This window comes from Papaver somniferum, chromosome 9, assembly GCF_003573695.1.
Source record: "Papaver somniferum cultivar HN1 chromosome 9, ASM357369v1, whole genome shotgun sequence".
In the NCBI taxonomy this organism is placed as follows: domain Eukaryota; kingdom Viridiplantae; phylum Streptophyta; class Magnoliopsida; order Ranunculales; family Papaveraceae; genus Papaver; species Papaver somniferum.
Genome location: NC_039366.1, coordinates 136,066,728 through 136,086,093, shown reverse-complemented (window position 1 = coordinate 136,086,093; position 19,366 = coordinate 136,066,728).

The following is a 19,366-nucleotide window of genomic DNA, read 5'->3' as shown; positions in this document are numbered from 1 at the left end:
TGTGGTTTTAAATTCTAAAAATATTTGGAGGATGATGTTTATTGCAGTATTTTAATGGTTTGTGATATTGTAATATTTTTATGGGATATGTATTGTTTGCGTCCGTGAACTTGAAGGTCCCATATTTTGTCAAAAGTAAATTTGTTCATGAATCGGTATTCTTATTGATGAAAGGACGAATGGACTTTTGACATATACAAAAGTTAAGCCTATGTAATCATGTATTTGATGGAAAATAGGATAAAATCTTTTGTTCAACAAGGATAAAGTCTATTATGTTGTTATGATGAGAAATAGAATATATCCTTGTATGTTATCCACGGTATTGATCTTCATTGATCCATTTTATTATGTTTTACCGTGAAGTCTCCATTGTGTGTCTTATGTTGAGCACCTTACAATTAAGTCAATTTACCTTGGCTTTGTTGGTTGTTCCATAAGATGCTATATGTCGAGCATTAGGAACTAAATTAATCAACTAGTTTGGTTATTTAGTTAGTACTCCATAAGTCTTCTTTATTATCTCGAGTACATGTACGGTTAAGGTTGTCATATTCTATGATGAACTTAGTCGGGGTTCCATAAGTTCTCTTATGTTGATCCCAAAATAATTAAATTGATTACTTCGATGATTAGTTTGGTTGTTTGTATTCCAATTAGATTAATTATAGGTTCTCTTGTAATTAATTTAGTTGAGTTTTCATATATTCCACAAGTTCTTGTGTTGGGTATATGAAAGGCTACACTATCATGTTCTTTGGTTAATGTAGTCATATAATCCGTAAGGTTTTCCTTATGTTGAGTATTTGAACGGTTAAGTTAGTCATCTTCGTGTGATTGACTTAGTCGTAGCTCAGTGAGTTTACTTATGTTGAGCACTTTCAATTAAATTGATCACTTTTGTGGTTTGATTTAGTTGCGTATTCCAATTGAATTAATCATGGGTTTACTTGTGGTTAATTTGGTTGAGCTTTGGATATAGAAAATCATTCCTATGTTTTTTGGTGTCCAATAAAAAATCCTTCTTTTCTTTCGAAATTAAGGTCGCTCTAGTTGTTCTCTCGGGAATGACATCAAATGGGGTAGAGTTCTTTTGAACTTGTGATTAATGGTAATATCTTGCGAGGAGTAAAGCTGTGGAATTTTATAGGGGTTTTCTTGTATCTTAAAACTCCATGATGAATGTTGTTAGCTTCGGCTATTAGATTGCATCTAAATTAAGTTGGTATGTATTTTTCTTTTGGTCATGAAATGTCTCTTGTGGAAATTTCATTATGATTCCATTCTTGTACCTTTGCCAATTTTATTGAAAAAAAGGGGGAGAAATATTGTAGTTAACACTATAAATACATATGGTTTTAGGATCCTTGTGTAAGGGGGAGTGTTTTCCATGATCGAGATGGAGTATTGACTAAGGAGGAGTGATATATATAACCGTAGTATTATTGTTAAAGTCGTGATACAATTGGACTTTGATGTTATATAATAATACTATGGCTTTGTATAATAATGATCGAGAATCTCGATTTCTCTCATTGTTATAGCTACGGATCTTCAACAACGATGGTGCTAAACTTACAACCTTTGGGAATATTGAAGTACTTGGAAGGACGAATATTTCAAGGAACGTTGAAGATTAGACTATGGAATAGGAGCCACTAAATTTTATCTTTTTTGTAATACATATGTATTAATAGTTTTGTCACTAAAATTGACAAAGGGGGAGATTGTTAGAGCATAGCTCAGTCAACCTCGCATGCGTTGCTATCTCAAGCATGTTTGTCAATGTTAGTGATCAAAACTATAAGTCTTGATTTCTAGCCTACATAGCCAAGTCTCGGACTTGGATAGAAAAGTGTAGTTGAGCTCAAGGACTTCATGGAGATTCAACATACAACGACGAAGATCTATACAAGGAACCGTGGAACTTCATCAACAAAAAGGTATGTGGAGACTTGAACTTATCTATCACTCAAAAGTCTATCTCTTCTATCTCCTACTTCTTATGAGACAAAAGTCATATGCTATATGGACTAGATCATACACATTTGACATTTCGAGCTGAGCATTCATTGCTTATCTTTTATCTCGAAATCGTGTGTTGGTAAAGCGTTTCGCTTTGATCAAGTTTATCTTTCACCTAGTGATGAAAGTCATGAAAAAGTTTCAATCACTTTGAGAATTGCTCTGACGTGAATCGGTCTGTGAATAACGGCCACATAGCGTCCTCTGAGAATGTCTCAATGATTGAAATGAGAGTTTAGATTACATAACCATGTATTCCTTGAACCGAAGTTTTCGAACTTTGTTTATCAAGAGAAATCGGGAGGATTGTGGAATTGGCTTGCCAAGTCCGCAAACCTAGTTCGCAGACTCAGTTCGCGAACTGTTGGAAGTTTTCGACCGAGAATTTCTGCTGGGATTTTCCAAATACTCGTTTGTGTGCTTAGTCCGCGAACCCAGTCCGCGAACTGGCAGAAGTTCTCTTTCCGAGAATTTCTGCGGAGTTTGGAAAACTCAACTGATTAACTTAAGTCCGTGAACTTGTTTGTGAACTTAAGAGGTTATGATCTAAAGATGTGCTCTGAACATGCAACATTAAATTACTAAGGAATGCTTTATGCAAACCGTGGCTATAATGTTCATGAGGCGATTCAATCGAATCGAATCATCTTTGCTTCAATTGTGTCTTGTGTAGTACATAAGATCTCATAGCAATTGAACAACTCTGTAACTAGTTCATTTAAGTCAATTGAACTAGTTATGGTGAAGAAGAACAAGGTTAATATGAAATGCTCATATGGTTAACCTTTTGGGTTACTATGTTGAACTAACATACACGTACACATTCGGGCATGGTTTTCACGAACCCAGTAAACGTCTACCCAAGTGTGTGTGACAAGCTAAGTTTTCGATCTAACGGTTGAGAAATATTAGCTTGATTCTAAATCAGGTTTTCATCTAACGGTGAATATGGATTACTTTGTAACTAAGGCAAAACCCTGATTTGAAGGATATATAAAGGAGATATCTAGCATTGTGCAAAACTAATCCCCACACGTCTGTGTGCTACTAGTGCGCCTGCTAGAGTCGATCTCCATTAACCTTTGATTTTCTTCTCTAAAATCAGGTTAACGACTTAAAGACTTCATTGGGATTGTGAAGCCAGACCGATACTACTTTATCGTAGTTGTGTGATCTGATCTTTCATCTTCTATCGTACGAGTACAATCGATTGATTGGCTTGAGATCGTGAGATTTCTCCGATAGGCAAGATAAAGAAGTCACAAACATCTTCGTCTCACTGTTTGTGATTCCTCGACAATCCTCTTGTGTAGTCAGGAAGGATTGTAGAGAGGTGATTGATTAATCTAGGTTGTTCTTCGGGAATATAAGACCGGATTATCAATTGGTTCCTGTTACCTTGATTTTATATCTAAAGACAGAAAAAAAACCTAGGGTTTATCTGTGGGAGACATATTTATCCTTTTATAGACTTTTCTGTGTGAGACAGATCTGTTTATTATCAAGTCTGTGATTTTGGGTTACAACAACTCTTGATTGTGGGTGAGATCAGCTAAGGGAATCAAATGCGCAATATCCTGCTGGGATCAGAGGCGTAGGAGTACAACTGTACCTTGTATCAGTGGGAGATTGATATGGGTTCAACTATAGTCCAGTCCGAAGTTAGTTTGTAGTAGGATAGTGTCTGTAGCGGCTTAATACAGTGTGTATTCAATCTGGACTAGGTCCCGGGGTTTTTCTGCATTTGCGGTTTCCTCGTTAACAAAACTTCTGGTGTCTGTGTTATTTCTTTTCCGCATTATATTTTATATAATTGAAATAATACAGGTTGTGCGTTCGTGATCATCAACTTCTCTAATCCAACCTTTGGTTGTTGATTGTAGTTGATTGATCCTTTGACATTGGTCTTTGGTACCGTACAAGTTATCTCTCTTTGATAAAGACTCGCAGATTTCTATTTTATTGAGTAAATATCAAATCGAGAGATTGAGATAATAACTCCTTGAGATACTTTCTATCTAGATTGAGTTTGACTGTCTAGTTGATTCTCTAGCAAAGTGTTTCGGAGTTAGTCCATACAGATTGCTAATCAAAATATTGGGTGGTGTTGTTAGACCCCCGCTTTTTCAACGGGGTGGGTATGGGTATTTGTTTTACGAACATGGTGACTGGGATTCTCATACCCTCCCCATGGCCATCCCTAACTGGAATGTAGCTGAGCCCTAACCTGGTCTCACACCGATTAAGGTACAGTCGCGTTCCTTACGCCTCTTGAACCTCGCAAGACAATGTGCACTTGATTCCCTTAGCTGATCTCAGCCACAACCAAGATTTGCTACAACCCAAAGTCGAAGAATTATAACAAATCCGTCTCCCACAGATAAGTCTATTCTGATAATCAAATCTTTCTCCCACAGAAATGTTTATTGGGTTTTTGTTCCGTCTTTTGATTCTAGATCAAGGTGAAAGGAAACCAACTAGTAATCCAGTCTTATACTCTCGAAGAGCAGCCTAAAATAATATTCACCTCACAATAAGTTAACTATATGGTGGTAGAACAAGTTATTGTGGAACCATAAAGTCTGAGACGAAAAACTTTGTGATTTCTTGTATCTTACCTATCAGAGATAAATCTCGAGAAAACCTTAGAAAAGATTAAACTCAATATAATAGAAAAGTAAGATCAGGATACACAACTACATAGTAAAATAATTGGACCTGGCTTCACGAATCTCAAGTGAAGTCTTCAAGTCGTTAACCCTACAGTGGTTTATCAGAGAAACTGAAAACCCGGGTTGATGGAGAATCGACTCTAGTGTACAACTAGTACACACAAAAGTGAGGGGATTAGGTTTCCCAGTTGCTAGAGTTCTCCGTCATAAAGTCTTTCAAATCAGGGTTGCTTACAATCGAATCTAAGATAGCTTAGTAACAAAGCAATTAATATTCACCGTTAGATGAACTTCTGATTTAAGATTCAAGCTAAGTCTGCTTAGGAATTAAGCAATCAATATCCACCATTACATGGTATTCTTAGATTGTTAAACACAAATAAAATATACCTTCATTTAGATATAGGTAACCGTTCCTAAACGTGTATACCAAATTGGCTCAATAATAGTCAACCGAAGTTAGCCATATGAACACCTTCAACTTAGCCATATTCATATAACACATCTAGATCAAATATGATGATAAATCAATCATGATAAATAATCAAATAAATCTAATTGTGTTTCAATAGAGTTTTTCAATTGTTCAATATCTCATAGAAATAATAATGAACAATTGAAACAAAATCGGTTTGATTCGTAATCATACAAAGTACTTATACAAGAATCAATTCATGAACGTTAAGCCACGGTTTGCAAAGTTAATTCACATCCCTTATATTATTAGTGTTTTAGTTCATGAGTATGACAATCATATATTACCGATTTCAGAACTTAATCACTGTGTTCGCAAACTGGATGCGCGAACAACAGCTCAGGATCGTGGCCTTGTCCAGCCGTTCGCAAACCTGGTTCGCGAACAACCTTCCGGACCCAACTCAGATAACCTCGTTCGCATACTAAGTACGCAAATAAGAGTTCCGGACCTTTCCAGGTGAATCCGTTCGCATACTGGGTAGGAAAACAAGAGTTCCCGACCTAAATCATCACAATACAGTTCGCATACTGGGTATGCATACCATGTTGTATCCAGACATGGTTAATCGTTCTAAACTCTCATTTTAATCATTGAAATATCCATAGAAGAATATTACACACACCACTAGCTTCAAGTCATTTTCAAGTGATCAAATAATCAATACAAAACTTCCCGAGTTAAGATCAAATGACTGTCTCACACAAATCATGTAAGATATTCAAGGTAATTTTCACATGATCATCTTGGCTCAATATTTAGTTTTAAATTGGGTTAAATTATGTTTTCAAGGCACATCCAAACGTATATTTATGATGAATAACACGTCTTACAAATAGTTACATAAAATACCACGAACATAATTTAATACCCGAGTCGGATACTATCAAACTAGCAAATTCCTGATGTATCCCGGATGGCGCAGTTAGATGGCCCATATAAATAAGAAAAGTATACTCCGGATACCATACCATTCCTCTCTCTTGAGATAGAGAGCAAGTATCTCCCTTTTTCACTTGCAAACCCTAGTTCTTTTGGGGCAAAGTATACCCACACTAGTGCTTTCGCAATCAAATTCATTAAACGTGAGATAAATTCGATCCCTACCTTCACCGTAACTCGAATGGTTTCTATAAATTTCGGTGTTTTCCTAACTTTTGCCAGGGTTTTGGGATTTCGGCACTGGTAAAAGCTTCTTACTGGTAAATTCTTCTTCATTAAACTTATTTATACTCAATGAAGTGGTTACATGAGTTTTTCATAGTTATTTCAATTCTGAAAATAATTTAATCATATGCATCGTGCTTATACTTAACTCTTTGTTTATTTTACGATTGGAGACACAATTAGGACAAGTAATTAAGGTTTTATCGCTGAATTTAATTTTTCAAGACCATGGTTTTGTCCAACATCTTGAAAAAGAAAACTGTTTCTCCTTTCAGATACCGACCCTATAAAACCATATATCTTAAATACAAATTTTTAATCCTTTTGGCACCTTTGGGATTAAGAATCTGTGGATGTAGAATTCTTTGCAAACTTAAGTATGTGTAGTTCTTATTTCTCAAAACCCACTGATATTATGGACCTGATTTATTATATATCGTATAGAGAGTGCATTGTTATGACGGTAAATTGATTGTTTGTCCATAGTGTTAGGAAAAGATGTTTGCTACTACACCGGGAGGTTCAGCGGATACCGACCTCCAAGATGATGTCAATTCCAAAGAATCTTTAGAGACAGCTTATGTATCTGTTGAATCGTCGGAATGTAACTCATCAGGTACCGAACGATAATATGTTTATCTTATTCATTCTCAGAAAGTTTTTTCTTGCAGAGTATTGTTTACAGATAGGAATTTAAGAGAGAAGATATGTTAATATGGTTATTCTGACTCTATGTTATAGCTCATAATCTAAACGGTAATGAATTTGAAACTAATTAGTTGGTAATATGTTCTTCTTATAGTGTGTTATATAATACTACCAAAGGAAATTGGTAAGGAACTACGTAATAACACCACCATCTACCACTTGGAAAATTTATATATTGTGAGGTTTGCCATTTGGAGATGCAGTAATTTTTTTAATAGTAATGTAGATGATTGTAAGATGAACATATTACTAAAAGTTAGTTTTAATCTTATATATTTATTAGTATTTGGGTTTTATAACTAGATTGGTGTTTAAATTGTTAGATGGTTTAATGTACAGTCTCACACCGATTAAGGTACAGTCACGTTCCTTACGCCCTATAACAATGCTGGATTCTGCGCACTTGAACCCCTTAGCTGATCTCACCCACAACTAAGAGTTACTATGACCCAAAGTCGGAGACTTATAAACAAATTTGTCTCCCATAGAAATGTTTATTCTTTTATTCTTTTTGTTCTATCTTATGATACAAATATCAAGGTGAATAGGAACCAATTGATAATCCGGTCTTATACCCAGAAGAGCAACCTAAAATATCAATCACCTCACAATAACTTATATATATGATGGTAGAATAAGTTACTGCGGGATCACAAAGACTGAGACGAAGAACTTTGTGATTACTTTTTATATCTTACGTATCAGAGATAAATCTCGAGTGAATCATAGAGAATATAAAACTCAATATGATAGAAAAAGTAAGATCATAATACGCAACTACAGAGAAAATAGTTGGATTTGGCTTCACGAATCCCAATGAAGTCTTCAAGTCGTTAACCTATAAGGGTTTTAGCAAAAACCTAGGTTAAAGGATAATCGACTCTAGTATACAACTAGGAACACACATGTTAGAGCGTTGGTATGTCAAGTTTGGTTGTCATATTTTAGTGAATCAAAACTCAATTAAAGAGTCGCTTGATTATGTACTAGAGACAACTTCGTATAGGTTAGGCTAGAAGATTAGGATAATGAGAATATAAGCATTACTCGAAGACTTGAAGAATACGAAGAAGTAACAATCTACATCGACGACATCATCCTTCCTCTTGAGGTTAGTAATATTTTGACTTGAACTGTTTCATTCCCAATGTATCTATCAAGTCGTGCTACATTGAAAACATAACTGCGAAGCTGTGAATGATTATACTCTAGTAGACATAGTGTTAAGGAATTGCAATACGAAGTATAACACTTATCTTTTGAACTTCGTATATAAGACATCGACATAATCGTATGAATGTTATTGTGATTATGTGTATGGGTATGGGTGAAGATTTCGTCCTAGGAAACAATATTTACATTCGTTTAAAGGAAGTATATTCATGAACTTGTTTTGTGAATCGAAAGGGAAATCGCTTGGCTTATTGGTATTGGTATTCATTGCATATCTTTGGATTACCAATATGTGTGATTAGTACAACCGATCATAATTTATTACGTATCTTGGTAAAACTATTCACAGTGCCTGATTTATGTATTGGTATGACTTTTATTAGTGTAACCGATCCTAAGTAATCACTAAGATGGTATGATCGATATTTGTAATTGGTGTGACCGATCCTAGTAATTGGTGTAACCAATCCTAGTAATTGGTGTGACCGATCACAAAAGAGTTGTAATCGATCCTTGTAATTGGTGTAACCGGTCCTGGTAATTGGTGTAACGGATCCTGGTAACTGGTGTGACCGATCACAAGTAATACCATGAGAATATGGTAACTGGTACTGGTAATTGACGTGAACAATTTGGTAACTAATGTAACCGGTCCCAGTAACCATATTAAGGTAGAACTGATCCTTGTGTTTGGTAGAACCGTAAACCCATGATTAGTATGTTAATTTGATCAATCACATAGTTCTTGGAAATCAGATGAACCGGTTCTAAACTTGTTTGGAAGTGTGGTATAATCGGTTCCAAGATTGTAAATATGAAAGAGGATTTACAAAGAAATAAGATGTCGACATACTTTGAACATGGTCAGTAACTCTTATCTTTTATTGTTCAAAGATATTCCTTAATAACTAAAGGAGATCCCAGACCGAAATAAGTTGAGAATTTTTTAATTAAGGTTGTTAATTTTATATGCTTTTAATTACCAGCAATTAAAACGCATATCTCTGGAAAATAAAAATTGGTAATGTGCATTTACTAATTGGAGCTTTTCTAGTAGGATTTCGGTTAATATTGGACAGAGCATTTCCAGGAATTATGAAAACCGAATTTGGAAATATATTGCATATCTTGAGAATATTTTCGGTTTTGGAAATTCCTTAGTGTCCAAACTTCCTTGGTCTATAAATACCCAAGTTTGCATTTTGAACAAACTATCCTAAGAGCCAACAAAACTACCTTGTTGTGTTGTTACCGGTGGAGTCGTCTATTCGGAGAGAAAGTACCATAATTAGGCGAAATCTCCTATGACCGCTCGTTTAAAGACTTCTGTGGGATCAAGAAGCTCTACGAGTACCGTTGGTGGGAAACTAGATAATTGCAGTATTATTAGTTTTCGATTTGATTTGATTGACTAACGGCTGTTGAACTTTAATTGCACCTAGTTTTTTTATTCTTGGGAATCTTCTCTTCTGATATAAGATTCACTCAAACTAGATCGAAGTGTCGACGAGATCTTTAGAACTGTTTGTAGATCTAAAGAAGTCTTGTGATAATCCATTGTTAACATAATCCATTTTGTGCGTCATTGATCACAAGAGATTCAAGTTGTGGTGTGCAGGTGTTTATTGAAGATTTAAGAAGATTTGAAGACGAAGAAGATTTCTGATTTGGGTTCATAATATTTGGTGTGCATAAAACTTGATCGGCTAGGATCCAACTATAACCGGTTTATCTTTGATAGATTTTATTGATTAGTTGCGTAGATCAGCATCAATACTTAGCGTCTTGATAAGATCCTATTATTGATTGCATAATCTAAACTCTACTACTTTTATATTTGTAGGATAGATTTATCTAAACCCGACAAAGGAGTTTATTGGATTAAACAGAAGAGCCTTTGTCTAACTCATATCACTGAGATTGAATAGAGTTGTTACCGAACAGATTTGTTGTTCCTTTACTGTTTGGAATACGAACCAAAGGAATTGTTCCAGTGCGTGCACTTATTGAATGTCGGAAGCGCAGGGATACTGAAGAAACTAGGTGAACTATAGGTTTAGTTGCTTGGTCTCAACTATACGAAGTTAGATTGATTTTGTATAGCGGCTTAATTCTGAGAGTATTCAATTCTGGACTAGGTCCCATGGGTTTCTGCATTTGCGGTTTCCTCGTTAACAAAATCTTGATGTGTCATTTACTTTTGTTTTCCGCAATTGTAATTGTTATTATTATAATTTAAAGTAAATTACACATACGTTAACTCCGTATTACTTGATAGTGATCATATAGAGTTTGGTTAAGTTCGAACCTATTATCAAGTAATCACACTTTGATTGTTGTATTGTCTCGATCTCGTATCCATAGACGATCACACAAAGTGTGAATACCGATTCGTTGTATTGTCTCGACTCAGTCCATATGCAATCACTTTCGGTAAGAGGACTTATAGGTGGAAAAGTTTAAGATTGTGGTATATTTGGGTACCCTCATCTTTTAAGTGTGGGGATTAGGTTTTCCAGTTGCTAGAGTTCTCCCTTATATAGTCTTTCAAATCAGGGTTGCTTACAATCAAAGCTAAGATAGCTTGGTAACAAAGCATTCAATATTCACCGTTAGATGAACTTCTGATTTAAGATTCAAGCTAAGTCATCTTAGAAATAAAGCAATCAATCTCCACCGTTAGATGGTCTTAGCTTGCTACACACAATGAAATATACTTATATTTAAATATGGGTTACCGTACCTAAACGTGTATATTGAGTTGCTCAGTAACAGTTAATCGAAGTTAGCCATATGAACACTTCTAGATCAAATATGATGATAAATCAATCATGAAACACAATCGAATGAATCTAGTTGTGTTTCAAATAGAGTTGTTCATTTGTTCACTATCTCATAGAAATATATATGAACAAATTGAATCGAAATCGGTTTGATTCGTAATCGTACAAAGTACTTATACAAGAATTAATTCATGAACATTAAGCCACGCTTTGCAAAGACTGCACTCATTCAATCATAATTATATTAGTTCATGAGTATGAAAATCATACATAACCGATCTAGAACTTCACCATTGTGTTCGCAAACTTGGTACGCGAACAACAGCTTCCGATCTTGGCCTTTACCAGTCGTTCGCAAATCCGGTTCACGAACAACCGTTCCAGACCCAACTCAGGTAAACCCGTTCGCATACTAGGTACGCAAATAAGAGTTCCGGACCTTCTCAGGAAAATCCATTCGCATACTAGGTACGCGAACAAGAGTTTTGGACTCGAATCATCACAATACAGTTCGCATACTGGGAATGCATACCGTGTTGTATCCATACATGGGTAATTGTTCTAAACTCTCATTTCAATCATTGAAACATTCTTGGAAGACGACAACGTTAGTCTCACACGTACCATTAGCTTCAAGTACTTTTCAAGTGATCGAATGATCAATACGAAACTTCCCAAGCTAAAATCAAATGACTGTCTCACACCATGTAAGATGTTCAAGGTAATTTTCACATGATCATATTTTGACTTAATATTTAGTTTCCAACAAATAGATTATTTCCAACTAAACTCGTCAAGAATATGATGAACATATCTAAAGCAAAAGCTTTTAACATATATTTCGAGAAATAGATAAGTGAGATAAACTCATCTCGAAATATCAAATGCGCATAATGTAAAAGTTTATATAGCTATACGACTTAGTATCATTAGAAGATAAAATAGAATAGAATTCTGAGTGATAGATAAGTTTTAGTCTCCACATACCTTTTGTTGATGAAGTTCCTCCAAGCTCCTCCGTAGATCTTCGTCTTCAATTGGTGAACGTCGTGAAGTCTAAAGCTCAACTACACATTCTATCCTAATCCGAGACATAGCTATAAGTAGACTAGTAATTAAGTATATAGTTTTGATCAACTAAACTTGACATAACAACGCTTGTGAATTCGACCGAGTTGTACTCTGACATACATATATAAAGTTACATATATACCAAGTGATGTAGTTGTAGAAGTGGTAAATAAGAATTCGATTCTCGAGCTTGTAAAGATTTGATTTGAGACCTAATTCTTAATTGAATGAAGCAATATATATACAACGTACCAACAACATGGAGATAAATTGGGACTTAGGATTTCTCCATTAATCAAAATCAAGTGATGCATAAATTGATTCTTAACAACTATAACTCTTTTGTAGACTCTATTCCTTTGCCAAAAGATAATTCCGAAAATATTAATTGGAAATTATGAGCATCCATAAAAACCACTAAGACTAAGCATACATCATCAAATAAGATCACAACTAATTGTAGATTATCAGCCCCCCTATCCGCTTCAGCTCCCTTTGATAGTTTCTCATGAGGCTCGCTGGTATACTAACACGACAACTTGTTCAACTAATATAGTAGTACGTTGTTGGAGCTCGACTTGTTAAGCTTCCAACTAGTTTCTTGTAATAATACTCTATCCAATAATAAATTATATATATTAATAAAAATCATAAATTAATTAAAATAAGTGCAAAAATTCATAAAAAAATCAATTATAGTTAACAAACAATTATGAAATAAGGCTTCCTCCACCATCCCAGTGTTGGGGTTTAGCTCATCATGCTCAAACCACTGTCAAAAGATTGATACATGGCTCGAAAAGCGCTTGAAAAGGTGAAAAGAAAAATAAAATAAATGAAAACAATGAATCTGCAATTAATGGTGTTATAGAATCGCTGTTACATAGGGACAATTGAGCAGAAAATCTTAGTCGCTGAAATCCTTTTGCAACTACTGCGGAGAACAACAGTTTCTACGACATTTCTCACAAGTTGCGACTAACTTGAGCAGATTAATGTTCTTGATGTTCTTGAGTTTTTGCAGCAGCATAAAACATTTTCGCGAGCTCTGATTTCTTCTCTAATTCCCTCCAAACTTCCTCCAATCTCTCTATAATCCTTCCTGGAACTCAGGCAAACTATTTATACACCACAGACTAAATTATCTCCCAAGAAATTTCAAATATTGTTTTCTTCTCTTCGTTGGAAATAATCCTTTGGGATTGATTTCTTTCCTTTATTTTTTCTCTTCTGTCTGTGTCCAAACTTCCCAAAACTTTCTCTAATATGAAATCAAATATACAGGGATATATCTTCTTCTTCTCTCCCATGCAACTGCCAAATATCAACCGTAAACCCGAGTTTTTCTCCTCCCCTGTTTAATCCAAACCCCGATTATCTAGCCCAAGTTTTTCAAATCCATCACCTATACCAACCATGTTTAGTTGAATCAAGTCCATCCCACTAAAAGTTCGTTATTGAATCTCCATAAAACACACCCAAAAAAGAAACCCTAAATTTGTCCACAAAACCAGTTTTTCTCGCTTAAATCTCTTTTGAATTTGAGAAGATGGTGTCTCCTATCCGTATGAGGGGTCCCTTTACCAAACTGGGGCACAAATAGTAATTCTTAGGGTGCAAATATCAATTTGTAGGGCATAAAAAACAATTTCTTGGGTGCATTTATCAATTCTTCCGGGTGCCTTTAACACTTTTTTCGGGATGCCTTTAATATTTTTCTCTAGAGGTTCAAATACCACTTTTCGAGCAACTTCTCCCATGAGAGTTTATTTCTCCATAAACACTTACATACACATAAAACACCATAGTAAGTACAAAAATGAGCACTATCAATATATAAAACAAGCTTATTATAGGGGCGGCATGGTTTATTAAAGGGGCGGCAGTGTGATAGTAATGTCCCTCTAGTTGGTTAGGGGATGTCCAATAGGGGATGTAAATTGACTAGATTACCCTTTTCACCTTAAATGGACTAATTTGCCCCTCATTTTTTGGTTGAAAAGACTGAATTGTCCTCATCATATTTAAACCTAATGAATAGGAAGAGAAATCAAAATCAGTTTTTTTTTCTTCTTTTCATCTTCTCTTCTCCTCCATTACATCAGTAACCACCTCCATTACAATCGAAAACTTCATCGTCTTCTTCGATTAATCGGCAATTCTCAACCTTAATAATCATTGATTGAAGTTTATAGTAAAGATGGGGAAGAAGAAGAAAGTTGACGGAGATTCAACCGCCTCCAATCAAGAACATCCCTCAATCGGTGAAGAACATCAATTCCAAACACCTCAAGTGGAGAAATCAAGTTTAATGACTTATATGAGGTATGATTTGAAAAACCCAGTTAGTATTTGTTTATTGTGTTCAATTTAAGTGTATGCTCCATCAAAAATTAGGGTTTTAGGTTAAAAATAGATATTCAATTTCTGGAATTGTTGTTTCTGCGGTTGGAATTGGTTCAATTACGAACCGTAACTGATGAATTTGATGCTTCTACGGTTCGTAACTATTGAATTCATCTCAAATACCAACCGTATGTTCTTGGGTCTATGAATTTTGCTCAGTTACGTTTTGTATTTGAAACCCTATTATGAACCGTACTTCGTCCGACGTGTCATTTTTTTCTCGTCGGTTCGTATTTGTGAGTGCATTACCAACCGTATGTTATATGCGGTATGTAATTGTTTGTTGATTAGCAACCGTAAGTAAGAGTTGTGTGACATATAGAATTCCATTGTACGGTAGAAAAGAGTATGAACCGTAGGATAGTTACGGTAGGTATGGTTTATCGCGTCTTCAACTGTAAATCATCATGTGTCTCAAAACTGATTTTCAAGTTATTATACGGTTTAAGACGAAACCAAAGTTACCAACCGTATTTTTCTACGGTGTACAAATAGCGCCAAGTTACGGACCGTAACTTTCTACGGTTTCTAACTAGGTTTAAGTTACATACCGTAACTCTTCTACGGTTTGTGTTGAACTTCAAATTACAAACCGTAATTTAATTTGGTCACAATTTTTTGGGTTTATTTGTTTATATCTTGTTTGTTCAACCTTTAAGAAATCATACAAATGTATTGTTTGTGTAGGAATCCTGATAAGGTGAAGAATAAGAGAGGGAATAACTTAACTCCGATTGATCATACGCCCAACCCTCGTGGTGACAAGCATTTAGGGGTGGATCATAGAGGTATCCACAAGAATGAGAAGAAGAAGAATCAGTTTGAGATTAGGCTTAGAGAACCATCTGTAGGTAACTCTGGGGTTGAATTAGAAGGAGATGAACCTAATGATCAAGAAATTGAAGATGTGGGAGTTGAAAAGAACCGTGAAGAAGCTAATGATGAAGAAGAGGAAGAAATTCCTGATGAATCCAATGACGAAGAAGAGGAGGAAGAAGAAGGAAATGATAAAGAGGAGGGAGAGGAAGTAAGTGATGAAGATTAGGAAGATGAAGCAAATGATGAAGAGGGAGTACAAAACAAGGGGAAAGAAATTGTTGTAGCTACAACTCCAGCTCCAGCCGAATCAGTTAAAGAAAAGAAGCCGATAAAGGAACCCGCGCCAAAAGGGTTGCATATTACTAAAATAAAAGAACTGTTGTTGCCACGGAAGAAGAATAAAAGACCTTGGGGCGAGGCACTAGATAAGTCCTCAATCTTATTTGGTTATACCAATTCCTGAGCCGCAAAAGTCTGTGAGACTAGGGTATATTTCTCTTAACACATTGTTATAATTTATTTCGATTTTTTTTTTGTATTTATGTATATTTCATTAATTTAACAAAATATGTTTGTATTTTTTTTTAAGGATCATGCAAGGGCGAACAAATTGCTCAAGCGTCAAAGAGCTAGTTATTGGCCATTAGGTGAAGAATGTGCTGATGTTCGTACTCTAGTGGAAAGTTCAGGATTAGTCCTGGAGTTCTGAATACCCAATCGTATTATGATAGTGTTGTGGTATCTGCCTTCAGGGAACGATATTGGCCAGAAAACGATACGTTTCATCTCCATTTGGAGAGATGACAATAATACCATACGATGTGAAGCGAATTCTTGACTTGGAAGTTGAAGGAAAATCTGTGTATGAAGGTTTCAATAACAACATGTCTTGGAATGATTTTTACAGCCTTGTTGAAGAAACACTTGGGTGGGATAAAGACGAGACCGAGATGGAGTTTATGTTGGCGGTGGTTATGACCCCTCGAAACCAAACAAGGTTTCCAAGGTAAAGAAGTTGTTGTTAAATAATTTGAAGAACAGTTTGGAGACACCCTCAAAAAACAATTGGAAAGTGAGGTGATAGATGAAACAAGAGCTAGGCGTACAGCCACAACGTATTTGTTGTATTCTATTGGGACCGTATTCATGCCCGATAACTCGGGAAATAGGGTGAATGTTCATTACCTACAATTGTTGAAGGATTTGAAGAAGACCAGAGAGTATTCGTGGGGCACCGCCACGCTTGCATATCTACTTGAAAGTCTAAGAAAGGCCTCGAGGGTTGGAGCTACTGAAATTGCTGGGAATGTTGCGCTTCTAATGGTAACTTTGGTTACATTTATCATTTTTTATTTTATGATTGTTTGTTATATTAATATTTTGTAGTCATGTCCCAATTGATTAAATTGTTTTATATTTTTCTAGGCATGGGTGTATGACCACTTTCCGAGCCTGAGACCTTCTACCGAATGGGAAGAACATTATCATGGACCTTAGAAGTTTACCCGACAATGTTAAACAACGACATCTCAAACTTGTAGGTTTTGTATGTGCAATCCATTAGAAGCACTTGATGAGAGCACCGTGCCAACTTTACAAACTCGGGATGAGCCAATAAAAGATGTTTTATTCGTCCTTTCTCATCTTCATCGTGGAAAATCGAGTAATTGTGCGCCTCCCCCAAATGCCTTAATTGTTGCATTTCGTTCCTTTGTTCCCATTTCTTATTCTTCAATTTTGTTCTTGCGTTGTAGATGTTAGGCAAAATAGAAGAATTTTGTGGGTTTCTTTCCTTTAAGTGAGCGAGGATATCAATGGGCTTCATACGAATTTCTGTCAATAACTCTACGATCTTCTCTTCTTCTTCAGTAAGGCGTCCAGCATAAGAGTGTGTTAGCAAACTATCCGGTATAGGGTGGTTATGACAACCGCATACAACTTTCCCCAAAAAACACTTATTTTGCCGCGTTCCTTTTAAGTTGAAGCTTGAAGGGGCATCGGGTCTTCTTAGAGAAAGTAGTCATCTTCCTCTTTGTCTTTGCTTCGTGCACGGTACCTTTTTTGCGTGACTTCTATGTTTTCCACTACACTCGCAAACCATTTGAAAGGAAATATCACTAGTGGTACCATTACAAACTATGATGCACTTAATCAACTTGCCTCGTTCTCTAGCCCACTTCTTTGCATCTTCTTTCTCACCCCATGTCTCCTCGGTTAAATAGTGAAAGCTAGAATCTTCGGTGAGAATTTCATTTGATAAAGGTTGTTCATCCATTTGGGGGGTACATCCACGACCTGGACAAAAATATACCAACATTATTCTAAACGAGGCAACAAAACGAAAACATATACAAAGGTACGGTTGGTAACGAAAGAGTATAAACAAACTGAAAGAGTGTTACGATTTGTAACTTCAATCCTACACAAACCGTAGGACACCTACGGTTGGTAATTTTCATATTCTAACAAACCGTAAGTTCATCAAAAGAAAACTAAAACACACAGTGTAACTTACGGTTAGACACGAAAAGTCAATAACACACCGTAGCCAAATTACGGTTGGTATCGATTTACACCTTATTAACCGTAAATAGTGCAGTAAATACTCCCACGCACATGATGAGTTACGGTTGGTAACTACTGCATGACATTTGCAACCGTAAGTTTCCTACGGTTCGTAATGAAACAAATTATACCAACCGTAACTAGTATTATTTCTGGGTTTCCCCAAAAATCAACCAGTTACGGTTGGTATTTGAAACTTTACGTACAGTAACATAGAGTTACAGTTGGTCACAATCTCAATTCCAACCGTATGTTCTCCTGAAATTTTAAAAATTTTGATTTTTTTTACGTACTTTAGAGAATTTTGAGCAACAAAAAGCTAATGGGAACTAGTTTAGAAGTATACCTGGTCATTTTCAGTGCTGGGTTCTTCACTTTGTTGGTAAGTTTCTTCAATTGGTTGAGATTGACCTTCACTTTGGGTTAAAACATCTACACCATCTAACAAATACTCCATATCGGGATCTCCATCAAGAGGTATGTAGTACTTGTTTTCTCTATCATATAGAGTTTCATCCACCTCAAATTTGCAACTAGAATCACTCATTTTGGTTGAGTGAATCAAAATCTAGGGTTTCACAAATATCACATAAGTTTTTCTTTTTCTTCTCCTCTAGACTTTTTTTTTTGTTTTTTAACTCTAAAAAACTGATTTTGGTTTTGATTTTAAGTTAATATAAGTGAAATTAATCATTAACACTAAACTTGATTATCATCACTAAACTAGGTTATCAATTATGAGGGTTAATTTGTCATTTCCAATTTTTTTGATAAGGGACACCTTGAATGATCATGTAATGACCCTTTTTGTCTTATTAGAATGCCTCCCCTCTAATAAACCATGTCGCCCCTATAATAAGCTTGATATAAAATTGAGATAAATCAGACACAAAAATGTGTCTATCAAATACCCCCAAACTTATTATTTGCTAGTCCACGAGTAAATCTAATCTAGAAAAATAAAACCTAACTCATTGTCGCAGGCATCGCGATTGCACTTAGCCTGTGCAACAAGCCTTTAAACCCCTAGGTGGTCCTAGTGGTTGAGTTATTGTTCCCGGAGGGTTTATAAGAGGTATACCCACAAAACCTTTACTCCAAACCCTAGCTACATGTGCATAGTCTAGGAACGAAACTAAACCTCTTTACTCTCTTCTCTCTTTCTCTCTTCCCTTTCAAAAAAAAAAAAAAACCTTAGAGCCGTCTTGCACAGATTTGATCCTTTTGGACCAGATCTGAATAACAATTCTTTCTCTTTTAAAGTTTTTGGTAGTAGGTAATTGAATAAGATGTTGTTACATCGTTTTATTGTGTCTTTTGACATATTTCTTCGCCGTTTTGGGGAGATTTTTCTTCGTCGTTGTGGGGAGAGTTCTTCAAATTTTAATGGCTGGTTCATGGCTTGGTATTATCGATTCAAAAACATCGACGATTCATGGCGACATCGTTTTGAATCAGCATCTGTGTTTGTGCAAATCGATAAGTTTAAGGGCAAAGTACTC